General features: G+C 42.6%; 1 non-coding gene across 1 annotated transcript; it reads left to right on the forward strand.

Moving 5' to 3' along the window:
• The first annotated feature begins 12,073 nt into the window (after window positions 1-12,073).
• On the forward strand, window positions 12,074-12,199 carry LOC116897480. Its single transcript, XR_004387504.1, has one exon. It is a non-coding gene; the product is annotated as a small nucleolar RNA SNORD22 (small nucleolar RNA).
• Window positions 12,200-12,523: the final 324 nt, after the last annotated feature.

Raw genomic sequence — 12,523 nt, forward strand, 5'->3', positions numbered from 1 at the left:
TGTCTCTTAACCCAGATCTCCAGTGAGTAATCGTTACTTGCTGGCCACCTTGCTACACAGGAGGTTTCTCAATGGAGCGTTACTGATTATGGGCATAGAGAAATCCATCTTGTGCCAGAAAGAAAAATAAACTGGACTTACAGAAAGAACTCGAGGGCTGGGAATGTGGCTCAAGAGTACAGTGCAGTGCACAAGGCACAAAGCACCAGGCTGGATCTTCGGCACTGCCCAAAATGGGGGCGGGGGGTGATGGTGACTCCTAAGGTGGAATCGAGTAGCAAAAGATGGAGGTTGTCTTCATGTACATAGTGTATTTGAGGCCAGGAGCCGGCTTGGGATACAGGAGACCTGAGGCAAGGGGTGTGAGGGTGGGTGTGAGAGAAGGGCAGGGGTGAAAGGAAAAGAGTAGAGGGGAGGAGGGGGAGGAAGAGGGAGAGGAAGACAAACTTTACCTTAGTGGTTCTGAAGGCTGGGGAGACAATGGCTCATAATTTAAAAAATACCAAGGATGTGGTGATATTTGAGGATAAAGCGGGGCGTTAACTGTACGTCCTTTCAAGGTTGTACTGGTGCATTGTGTAAGGTTTCCTAGGGAGCATTTAGTTTATAGGTGAGTGTGTCCTGTTTGACTTTGGGATTAATTATTGGTTAGAACTCAGGGACAGGAAGATCCGTGCTAATTTTAAGGTTTTTTTTTTGGGGGAAAAGTAGATTAAAAAAAAAAAAAAAAAAAAAGAAGAAGAAGAAGAAGAAGAAAGAAAGAAAGAAAGAAAGAAAAAGAAAAGAAAAAATGGTAGTTTCAATATTCTGACCCCAAAAAATCTTTTTTTGACAGTCCATATAAACCCTAGTTCCTCAAATGTTTTAAAATCAATGTGTTCATTCATGAGTTTAATTTCCTGTATGTGGTGCTAGGAACCAATCCCTGTTCTTTTCACACACTAGGCAAGTGCCCTCTAAGGAGCTGTGCTCCTTGCCCGATTTATTAAATGTCTGTCTCTTTCTGCATTTCTCTGAGATTATCCTTTTAACTTTTGAAAAGTGAAGCGGTTGTTCAAATGGCTAAAAACATTAATATGTTGATTGTTTGGAGTGTAGACTTCTACACTCAGCGTCTGCAGTCTGATTAGCTCCAGGGTACCTGGCTTCTATAAAGGTGCCATCTAAACAGAGACCCACAAGAAGAGAGCAACTAAGACAAGAGGGCTTTAAAACATGTCTGGGGTGGGGAGATGGCTCAGTGGGTGAGAGTGCTTGCTTTGCAAGTGTGATGACCTGAGTTCAAATCCCCAACGCCCACATAAAAAATATGGCCCCTCGGTGCTGGGGAGGGTAGAGAACAGATACCAACTGGATACCAGCCTAGCTCTGGGTTAAGCAAGAGGTCCTATTTCTGGGGAATAAGGCAGATAGTGACAGAGAACACCTGACATTTAGTTGTATGTACCTGTGCACACAGGTGTGTGTATATGACAAAATCATTTTTTAATGTTAATGAGTTAGCAACACAAAGAACAAAGACTCAGAGGGTATGTGTTGTGAAAACTTTAAGTTTTATCCTTGGTTACCTCAAATGTGACAAAGTGTGATGTTATAGAAGCGGGAAAGTCATTAGATTCTTGAGACTCGGATTTTTGTTTTGGTTCATTTTGTTTTGTTTTGTTTTGTTTTGTTTTAAGACAGGGTTTTGCTGTATAGCCCTGGCTGTCCCGGAACTCAATCTGTAGACCAGGCTGACCTTGAACTCAGAGCTCCACCTGCCTGGGCCTCCTAAGTGCTGGGATTAAAGGGAGGGGCGGGGGGAGTCAGTTTCTTTATCTGTTAAGTGGATGGCACTAGCTCTCTATTCCAAGATAGCTGCACTTGGCATTGAACGCCATTGGCTCAATGAGTAGCTTTAATTTTCAGACTTACACAGAGCGAGGCTAAGTCCTGCGGTTGGAAGCTCCAGGGAAACAGACTTCTGGCTCACTATAAGGAAAAGCTGTCTGTGGAAGGGCTGAGGGCTGGGGCCACCCTGGGAGGTCTGCTGACGTCCTCAGACGGAGTCTGATCCTAGTGCTGTTCATACTGTACCCATGACAATGTGTTGACCGAGGGAAAGTAACCATCGTGGCAGAATTTACATGACAGAAAGTGGTAAGCACTACAGCTCAGGGCGGAGCATTGTTTATACCAAGAGTCTCCAATAGCTGCTGGGTCCAAGCCCATTTTTCTTTCAAATCGGCTGTACCAATCTAAAGACGGTAAAATTAGTGGTCACACACAAGAGCATTTTTAAAGCTCAGGACTGCTGTGCAGGTCTGGATTTGAATCCCTGGCTAAGAGATGGCCTTGTGTTCTCGTGTCCTTCTGCTAGGCACAGTGCCTGTGTTATGGGAACCTTGGCTTTCTGATATGATAATGTGGTGCTTGCTCTCTGTAAGATGAACAATGGGGTCTGTTTCTGTTCTCAGCCTGCAGAGAGATGAGAGCTAATCCAGTTTGTCCATCTTTTTATTTGTCTATTCTTCTACTGGCAAGATCAAATCAATTAGGAAAACATTTTATACCCACTAGAAAGCAAAACAGCCCTTTGGGAACTGGAATATCTGGTCCTTTGTCTCCATGCTTACTGCTGACCTGGGGCTGAGGTCACTGCGCTGAAGCCAGTCAGCCCTCTGCAACTGAGAAATGCTCAATGCTCGCACTGTGGTGTGCCCTGTTGCCTTACGTGGGGAGAAGATTAATAACTCACGGTGAGTTAAGTCAAAGAAATTCTGTTCTAGCTGACCTATGGACAGTAATAAATGTTTATATAAACCCATAGCTCTAGAATTGCTGTAAGAAAAAGCTAAATACAATAAACACAGTTTTTTAGTAAAAAATTATTTCAGAAAGTGCTAACACACGCATTTTTATATGATAATCTAAATCTGTTTGATGTATTCATAGGAAATCTTTGGATAAATCAGTCTAGTTTATACTTCGGATTTAAGACAGAAGGTTGAATTTTAGTGTGTTAAATAAAATGCATTTGTACATTTTGCTTTTCAGAATATTTTTGTTAACTTTCTGAATGTTCTCATATTGCACACTGAGTTATTGGTGACATAAGCTAACATTATTACTTAATGGTAAGGAATGTGAGATGCATGTAAATTATGTCTAGAGTTGGGGGAAACCTCAGTAGTGTAGCATTTGGGTGGTACACATAAGGCCCTGGTTTTCCAGAATTACAAAAAATAACAGCAATAACTAACTAAACTAAATCAGAGTTTTGAAAATTTGCACTGTAGCAATGGTTTACTGGTTAAGAATGCTGGCTGCTCTTCCAGAGGTCTTGGGTGCAGTTCCCAGCACCCACATGGCAGTTCACAACTGTCTGAAACTCTAGCTCCAGGTGGTCCAATGCTCTATTCTGTCCCTGAGGGCACCAGACACACACATGGTTTATAGACATACATAAAGGCAGAACCCATATATAGGATAAAAATAAAAAGACAGCATGGATAATCTTTTAGTATTAATAATCATTTTCTGTACTATTATATAATCATAATTTATAATATCCTCAGGTTAACTTTAAAGTCTTGGCCTAATATTTATGCAAGAAATGGGAACTCTTTGCAATCCTAGATCATTTCCAATAGAATACAAAACACTAAAAGTAATTATAAACATGTAAGTACATTGTTTTCTGCCGTACTATGCTACGGTGACATTCTTTGGACACATTACCAAACATATTCACTTTTGCTTATACATAATGCTCAGTTATTAACCAGTTATCTAGGTTCCTCTGTAAAATAGGGGTTGGTAAATGTTGTAGTTAGAATGAAAATGGCCCCATGGGCTCATAGGGAGCGGCATTATTAGGAGGTATGGCCTCATTGAAGGAGGTGTGTCATTGGGGAATGGGCTTTAAGGTCTCAGAAGCTCAAACCAGACCACACTCTCTTCCTGCTGCCGGTAGATCCAGATGTAGAACTCTCAGGCACTTCTCCAGGTTTTTCTGCCTGAGTGCCGCCATGCTTCCTGCCTCCGTGATGATAATGAACTAAACTTCAGGACTATAAGCCAGCTTCAATTAAATGTGTTCCTTTCTAATAGTTGTCACGGTCATGGTGTCTTTTAACAGCAATAAAACTTTAAGACAATAAGTTTGCTTAACATTATGCTTACCTGGGCTAGGGATGTAGACCAGTGATCCTACTAGCATACTAAAGATGTCAATCCCTACCATCGAGCACTCAGACCAAAAGGGGGACAACTATGCTTACTATGAGTAGGTAATTAAGACCAGAGAAAGGCCAACAATTCAGAAGTACATGTGGAGTGAAGAGAGTATAAAACAGTCAAAATAAAGAAAAAAATAGGCTTTTAAAATCTATTTAAAAATTTAAAAATTGGCATGTGTGTGTGCACATCTGCATATGAGTGTATGCCGTGTGTGTGCAGTGCCCATAGAAGTCAGAAGAGGGTGTCACATCCCCTCAAACTGAAGTTCCAGGTGGTTGTGAGACACCACATGGGTGCTGGGAACCCAGCTGGGATCCTCTGCGAGAGCAGCAAATGCCTTTAACCACTGAGTTGTTTTCCATCCTCCAGAGTCATTGTTGTTTTCAAGGGGAAAATAAGAGACGAGTTTGTTGTAGAAGAAAATGCTGTTTCAGAAAATGAAACTGACAAGAAAGACAAAACATAAGTGGGCACAGAAAACTGTAGACGGTTTGCAAAAATGGAGCATTTTTCTCTTTGCTTTTCAAAACAAAACAATAAAATATGTTGACATTTTGGTAGTTTTCATGATCTTATTCAAAGATTAAAAAAAAAGAGAGAAGAAGAAGAACTTGGATTCTTTACTGCCAAATATTGAATTAATAGCAAAACAAAATTTGACTTTCCCTCTGTTAAAATCCCCAACTCTTTCAAGTGACACAGGTGTCACTCAGCTACCATGCTCACCTAGAGAGTAGAGACTAGTGTTGCACCAAAAGAATTTTCTCTTCTCTATTGGTTTCATTACGCCCATGCTTGAAAAGAGCAAAATTTCTGACCCCCTAAATGTCTGAGAGTCTTTGAAATTGTTTTACTGAGGCTGAGGAGATGGCTCAGCAGGTAAGAGCACTCACTGCTCCTGGGAAGGACTGGAACTCTGTTCCCTGCCCCAGAGCAGCTGACTGGTACCTACCTGGAAGTCCAGCTCCAGGGGACCTGATGCCCTATCCCTGCCCTTCGAGGGCACCTCCACATACATTTTTACATACACACATGCACACGCACTTATTTTTTTTTTATTAACTTGAATATTTCTTATATACATTTCGAGTGTTATTCCCTTTCCCGGTTTCTGGGCAAACATCCCCTTCCCCCCTCCCCTTCCTTATGGGTGTTCCCCTCCCCACCCTCCCCCATTGCCGCCCTCCCCCAACAGTCTAGTTCACTGGGGGTTCAGTCTTAGCAGGACCCAGGGCTTCCCTTCCACTGGTGCTCTTACTAGGCTATTCATTGCTACCTATGAGGTCAGAGTCCAGGGTCAGTCCATGTATAGTCTTTTAGGTAGTGGCTTAGTCCCTGGAAGCTCTGGTTGCTTGGCATTGTTGTACATATGGGGTCTCGAGCCCTTCAAGCTCTTCCAGTTCTTTTCTCTGATTCCTTCAACGGGGTCCTATTCTCAGTTCAGTGGTTTGCTGCTGGCATTCGCCTCTGTATTTGCTGTATTCTGGCTATGTCTCTCAGGAGCGATCTACACTTCTGCACTTCTTTGCTTCATCCATCTTGTCTAATTGGGTGGCTGTATATATATATGGGCCACATGTGGGGCAGGCTCTGAATGGGTGTTCCTTCTGCCTCTGTTCTAAACTTTGCCTCCCTATTCCCTGCCAAGGGTATTCTTGTTCCCTTTTTAAAGAAGGAGTGAAGCATTCACATTTTGATCATCCGTTGAGTTTCATTTGTTCTAGGCATCTAGGGTAATTCAAGCATTTGGGCTAATAGCCACTTATCAATGAGTGCATACCATGTGTGTTTTTCTGTGGTTGGGTTAGTCACCAGGATGATATTTTCCAGTTCCATCCATTTGCCAATGAATTTCATAAAGTCATTGTTTTTGATAGCTGAGTAGTATTCCATTGTGTAGATATACCACATTTTTTGTATCCATTCCTCTGTTTAAGGGCATCTGGGTTCTTTCCAGCTTCTGGTTATTATAAATAAGGCTGCGATGAACATAGTGGAGCACGTGTCTTTTTTATATGTTGGGGCATCTTTTGGGTATATGCCCAAGAGAGGTATAGCTGGATCCTCAGGCAGTTCAATGTCCAATTTTCTGAGGAACCTCCAGACTGATTTCCAGAATGGTTGTACCAGTCTGCAACCCCACCAACAATGGAGGAGTGTTCTCTTTCTCCGATCCTCGCCAGCATTTGCTGTCACCTGAGTTTTTGATCTTAGCCATTCTCACTGGGCACACGCACTTATATAAAAATGAAATAATTTTATTTACTTTTACACTTATGGAAATATATTGTTGCTTTAACAGACACATGATGGCCTTTATTCCCCTCAGGTACTTGTGATCTGACCTAACCTAACATCTGGCTTTGTCTGTTCGTTCTGCATTCTAAGTCTTCTAAGATTAAACTCTACATTAGGATGAGAAAGTCTTTAGACTCGTTATACCTAAGTACACCTTGAGGAGTCCCCAAGAACCCCTGGCATATGATAAGAATTTGCTCCTTCACCTATGGTGGAGGGATTATTGGAATGAGGAGGTTTGTTGAGTAGTTTAATGTGTTAAAAACACAAAGACAACAGTGTAGTTAAGAGGCATGTGGGAGGAGCTGCCCAGGAGAATGGACGATCCAGCCTGCCTAGGATACTAAAGTGTTAGTAGTAGGTGTGGTCCAGAGGTTGTTCACATTGGAGAAAGTCAAGTCTTAAAGAATATGTCACTCCTTCTGTTCTTCATGTGTTCTCATCCTCGGGGAAGAGTGGAGAAACACGCACAAGCAGACATACATTTGCCAACTCTGTCCTGTGTCCTGCCTTCGCTGTAGTGGATTGTAGAGATTCCCAACCTCAGCCCTCCCAGAGGGTCTGCTGTGAGATCTAAGCCGAGCATCAGACTTTCAACAGGAGTCTCAGAGACTCATGAGAGGACGATGTTGAAACTTGTTTTGTTTTTGTTTGAGATAGATTCTCACTAAGTAGATCAGCTTGGCCTGGTACTCACTACATAGACCAGGCTGGCCTTAAATTTAGAGATCCACCTGCCTCTGTCTCCCTCTAATCTGCTGGGATTAAAGGTGTCCATTACCACAACCTGGATGCTGGGTACTCTTAACAACCGATACGTAAAAGAATGGACACCACCTCTAAATATGAGATTCTTAACTGACGAACTTAGACAACATCTAGGCTGTACTAAGAGACTAACTCAAGACTTCCAGGTCTTGGATTTTTTTTTTTGTCTCCTTTGGCTTGGAAGTTGATAACTTTCTGAAATCTGATGACTGATCCTTGGCCTGACTGGCCCAGAATTAATTATGCAGAACCAACAGAACAGATGAAAGAAATGTAACTGCAATTATTAATTTGGAACTTTCTTTTAAAAACATTTCATCTGTCTGTGTGGCAGTGTTTGTACTATGGAATGCGTATGGCGGTCAGAGGACAATATTTGGAAGTCAGTTCTCACCTCCTTCAGTCTTGTTTGAGGCAGAATCTCTCTGGTTGTTTTCCCCACATTTTTGTCTGTCAGCCATCCTCAGAGTATAACCTTCATGGAGGTTATTAGCCTGGTGGCCGAGTCTTATCAAGGAAAGAGTGTAGTCTACAAAGGGCATTGAATATTAATGAGTAATTAACTAGTTAATATCGCTATACATTTTTTTAAGAAAAAAAAGTGAGTGGAGCTGAGATTGTATTAATAACTCTTGGGACATGTCTTTAAAATTATTTTCCACACCTCTTTATTTCCTATGAAGAACCTTACCAAATCACTTGTTTCCTCTTTCTACAGATTCCCTTAATTTCCTCCCAAATCTTGAGCGTTGCAATTTTGATCTCTTCCTAGCCACTTTGTCACATTTCTGAGTGGCTTTCGGGTGTTTACAAGCTTTGGCTACCCGAGCCTGGCAGCTGCGGTGTTCTCCTTAGTGCAGACCCTGAATCTGTACAAGATCCTGGGGAATATGGAGGCCATAAAAGCAATTTTGCTTTCGAGACAGGGTCGAGAAGCAATAAGCCATCCTCTACATGAGCATCTGTCTGCTCGACAGGCACTCCAATTATTTTCTCTGTCAAGTACAAGCCTGTCTGTGAACAGGTACTTGACTCAAATTCTCGTGTGCAGTGGGGGAAAAGTCTCCGGTCCTTGAGAGCAAGAGAAACAAAACCCGTGATGCTTTGCATGCAGGGATTGAAGACCACGAAGAGAAAAGACCTTTGTCTTTCTATTGTTTGCTTGTACTAACTTGCTCTTGGTGGTACTTTTTGCATTTTGGGAATGGAATGGTGGTGAGAACAAAGGCTGAGCCATACATAGAGGAGGGCCAGATTCTGTACTAACCACAGCTGCAGTGCGGCCTGGTGAGAACCGGAGGCTGTAGCTCTGGGCGGCCCCATGTAAGCTTGAATCTCCAGTCACCGGATTCCTAGGGGACCCTGACTTCTTGCCTTCTGCAAATGGAGATAAAAGTTACTGGATAAGACCACTGTGGGGACCAACAAAGGCTTTATAGATTACTTAGGGAGGTCCCTGTCATGTATATTATAATTGTTGTTATAACAACAACAATTTAACAACAATATAAATAATGGTAATAATAGCTTGAAGGGAAAAAAAACAAAACAGGAGGGCATTTACTTAAACTTCTATTATCAGTAGCGTTCTTAAGTTAGCCTGAGTTCTGTTTTATACTGCCTTTACTTAAAAACCATATCTAAGATGTGGTAGTGCATGCCTTTAATCTCAGTGTTCAGGAGTCAGAGGTAGGCAGATCTCTGTAATTTATAGAAGAGCCTGTTCTACATAATGAGTTAGAGATAGATAGATGATAGATAGATTATAGATAGGTGATAGATAGATAATCACACTGTGTGTGTGGTAGAGTGAGTTCTCAACAAATATCAACAATATGCAAATTTCCAATAAAAAACTTCTCATATCGATGATGGAGGGCAGTCAATATCAAATACTCAAAGCGTATATAATCTGCTGGGGGTTGTAGGTGACCCCCATTCTGTCTGTGACATCTTCTTCTTTACCATCTCTGCCCTGGTCTCCTCTTCATGACCACCAAGGAGAGCTAGAGGTTGGAGCGGAGGAGGCTCAGAATAGTACCGCCTTGATTTTGGCAACATGCATATTGTTTCTTCAGCTAACTCAGCATGCTGGAGATCATTTTAACAGCACAGTGTTATCATGTGGTTTCAGTAGGGAAAAAAAAAAGACCCTATGTAAAAATAGCACCTTCTTCCTCAGCATGTCTGCTCCCTTTAATGAAAATAAGGCTTTCGCTTAGACTGAGCCAATGCAGTTATCAAGGCGTGAGCTAAAATCTCATCTGCTTCAAATGCTGCTAGCCAAATTCACTAACAGTGGCACTTACAGATCCTGACGTTAAGAAGGGCATGGTGGTAAGAGCCACAAACAACATAGGATAATTCACATTCAACGTGGAGTTCTTAAATGGCAGTCTTCTAGAATGAGCTCCTAGAGAATGCCATCAGGGAGAAGAGGCTTGACTGCTTCCTAAGGGGATTTCCAACAATGTGAACAAACCGAAAAAGGAAAAAAATAAGCAAGACTCAGTATCAGGCAGGTATTCCTACCCAACCCTACTAACATTAAAAGAGAAACTCTGGGCATATGGCAAGCTAATGGGTTTCTCCTTAGGGAATGGGGCTTCGCTCATTCTCACGAGCTTGCATTCAGTCACATCATATTCCATGCTGGGCTCTGGGACCCTCTGTGTACGTTATCAATGTGGAAATACAACAGAGCAAAGGGAGCTTTATTTTGTATGTTTAAGGAAAGACTTTGGTATAATTGTGAAAATTACCCTAGAAAACACTGATAGATCCATGCATGCCCTGAAAGCTGAGGCTGCACTCAGTGGTAGAACATTTGCCTAACGGGCTCTAGGTCCTATGTTCCGAAAAATCCCCTTCCTTTGAAAAAGGAAACTAAGGCATTAGCACCCTGTTAGGCTGTGCTCAGAACAGGCCTAAATCGAGCCCAATGAGCTGATTGATTATGCTACCCAGAGTCCCTCAGAAAACTTAAGCTTGGCTATTATGTTTGGCTGTAAACATACAGTTTGGTAAATTCTCTCATGATCAATCATCATTTTTACTGAATGAAATGCACTCACAAAATGAGAAGAACTATCACTTTCAATGGAAGAAATTTGCTCTTGAAACAATAAACGCTCTGGGAGCTTACTCTGGGCTCCAGGGATGTCTATCTAGGCTCAGTGACCAGGGTGAGACAAGAAGAGTCATAATTTTATTTTGTAACCCATGTATCAGAACCTTTTTCTCTTAAGACCTATTTATTCTTATTTATGCATATGCATGTGCCTATGGTGACCAGAGAGCACTGGATCCTTTGGAACTGGAATTATAGGCGGTTATGAGCCACCTGGTGTGGGTGCTGGAAACCAGTCCTGAACATTCTTGCAAGAGTAGCAAGAACTCTCAAGCACAGCCATGTCTGCACACCTCATTTCTTGGTCTCTCTGGAAAGAGTGTGTTTGTTAACCCAAGGTACCTTTATTAAAGTCATCTGAGGCATCTAGACATCTCCTTACTCGTTACAGGAGTCATGTGCATACCTTGACTCCTTCCCTGGGCTAATGGGCATGTATGAACCTTGTCTTTCTGGGCGTCACTGCGTGAGGTTACCTAGGCGTACCCATATCTCATCTCCTTGGGTGTCACTGCTAGGTCACTCGTCTCTCTCTGTTATTCTAGCCCTACAGATTCCATGTGGACATCTGTTTGGCCCCACATAAGTTCCTTGAAAGTAGTTCTAGGAGATGTTCATCTTCTTAAACTAAGAGACTGTGTCAGGCTTGCATTCAGCAAATGTTAACCCTACACTGTCTGCCTCCATCGCCTTACCGCTTTTCATTTGAAGGAAAGTATGACATAGAGACTCTGAGGACAGCACACAGTCATACAGTCCTGCCACTGTCTTCTCAGTATGTCACCAATGCTGTTTTCATTACAACTCTAGATTAGATAGATATTTGGGTAGTAATATTCACTTGGGCCATTTGAAAACTGGAGTCAAACTCTGAGAACAAATCTAGGAGCTGGGGATGTGACTGTGAAATCATTTGCCAGAAGTTCATCGTGAGCGGTGCTGGCTAGTTTTTATGACACATACGTAGAGTCATTTCGGAAAAGGCAACAGAAAGTAAGAAAATATCCCCACCAGATTGGTAACTTGGGGTGCATTTTCCTAATTGATGATTAATATGGGAGGACCCAGCTCACTGTGGGTGGTGATACTCCTGGGTTGGTGGTCTCAGGTGCTGTAAGAAAGTGGGTTGGGCGAGTCAGAGATAGCAAGCCAGTAAGCATCATGGTTTCTGCCCAGGTTCCTGCCTTGAGTCCTGCCCTGACTTCCCTGGATGATGGACTATAGCTGCTTTTGGTCACGGTGTTTTATTACAGCAATAGAGCCCCTAACTAAGGCTTTGGAAGAGAAGCGTTAGTGGAGATAATGTGAGAAAGGAAAGTCAAGTGAGGCTGGAGTCTCACATTTCATCCCAGAAGCAAGAACAGAACTCTGAAGGATAAAAGTCCAAGCAGTGAAGGGACAGGCGAACAAAGGCTGACATGTACAGGAAACTGTAAGAAGTGAGGTTCAAGACACCAGAATGCAAGTGGACCTGTGTGCTTGCGTGCGTGCGCGCGTGCGTGCATGTGTAACAACCAGAGGGCAAAGCTTCCAGTTCCTGCCAGTGACTGAGAAGATGCCTTTCATGCTAGGGATAAGTTAACTAGGGTGGTGATTACAGAAATCAGCTTGTTCTTACAAGCTGAACACAACTATGTCGTTCTTACGACAAAGTGACTCCAGAAAAGGAATGTTCACACACCTTACTTCCTGTCCTAGTCCCAAAGCCCAAAAAGATGGACCCACTGAGGCTGGCTGTGGTGGAATAAGAAAGTCTGCTCCAGAAGGAGCTACCCGAGGGGTTGTCCGAACCTGTATGTGGGAAACACAATGCTGAGAAGTGGGTTCATCTTTTCTAGGTCCAAGGAAGAACAAGGCGCATAAGGACACCAAGAGGGGGCTTGTCAGATCCCTTTCTTAGTAACTTTGTTCAAGATAGCATGCAGCCATCTTCATCTTTCTAATAAATGTACTCTTGACCTCAAAAACAAACAAAACAGAATTACTAAGTGAGGAAGTAGAGATGCTTTTCTTCAGGCCCTCATTTCCCCACCCTTCCCACTGCTAGAGTTCTGTTGGGAAGATAAGCTTTATCTCCATGAATTAAATGAGATCGGCACCCAGTTT

The sequence above is a fragment of the Rattus rattus genome, chromosome 3 (assembly GCF_011064425.1).
Source record: "Rattus rattus isolate New Zealand chromosome 3, Rrattus_CSIRO_v1, whole genome shotgun sequence".
Lineage (NCBI taxonomy): Eukaryota > Metazoa > Chordata > Mammalia > Rodentia > Muridae > Rattus > Rattus rattus.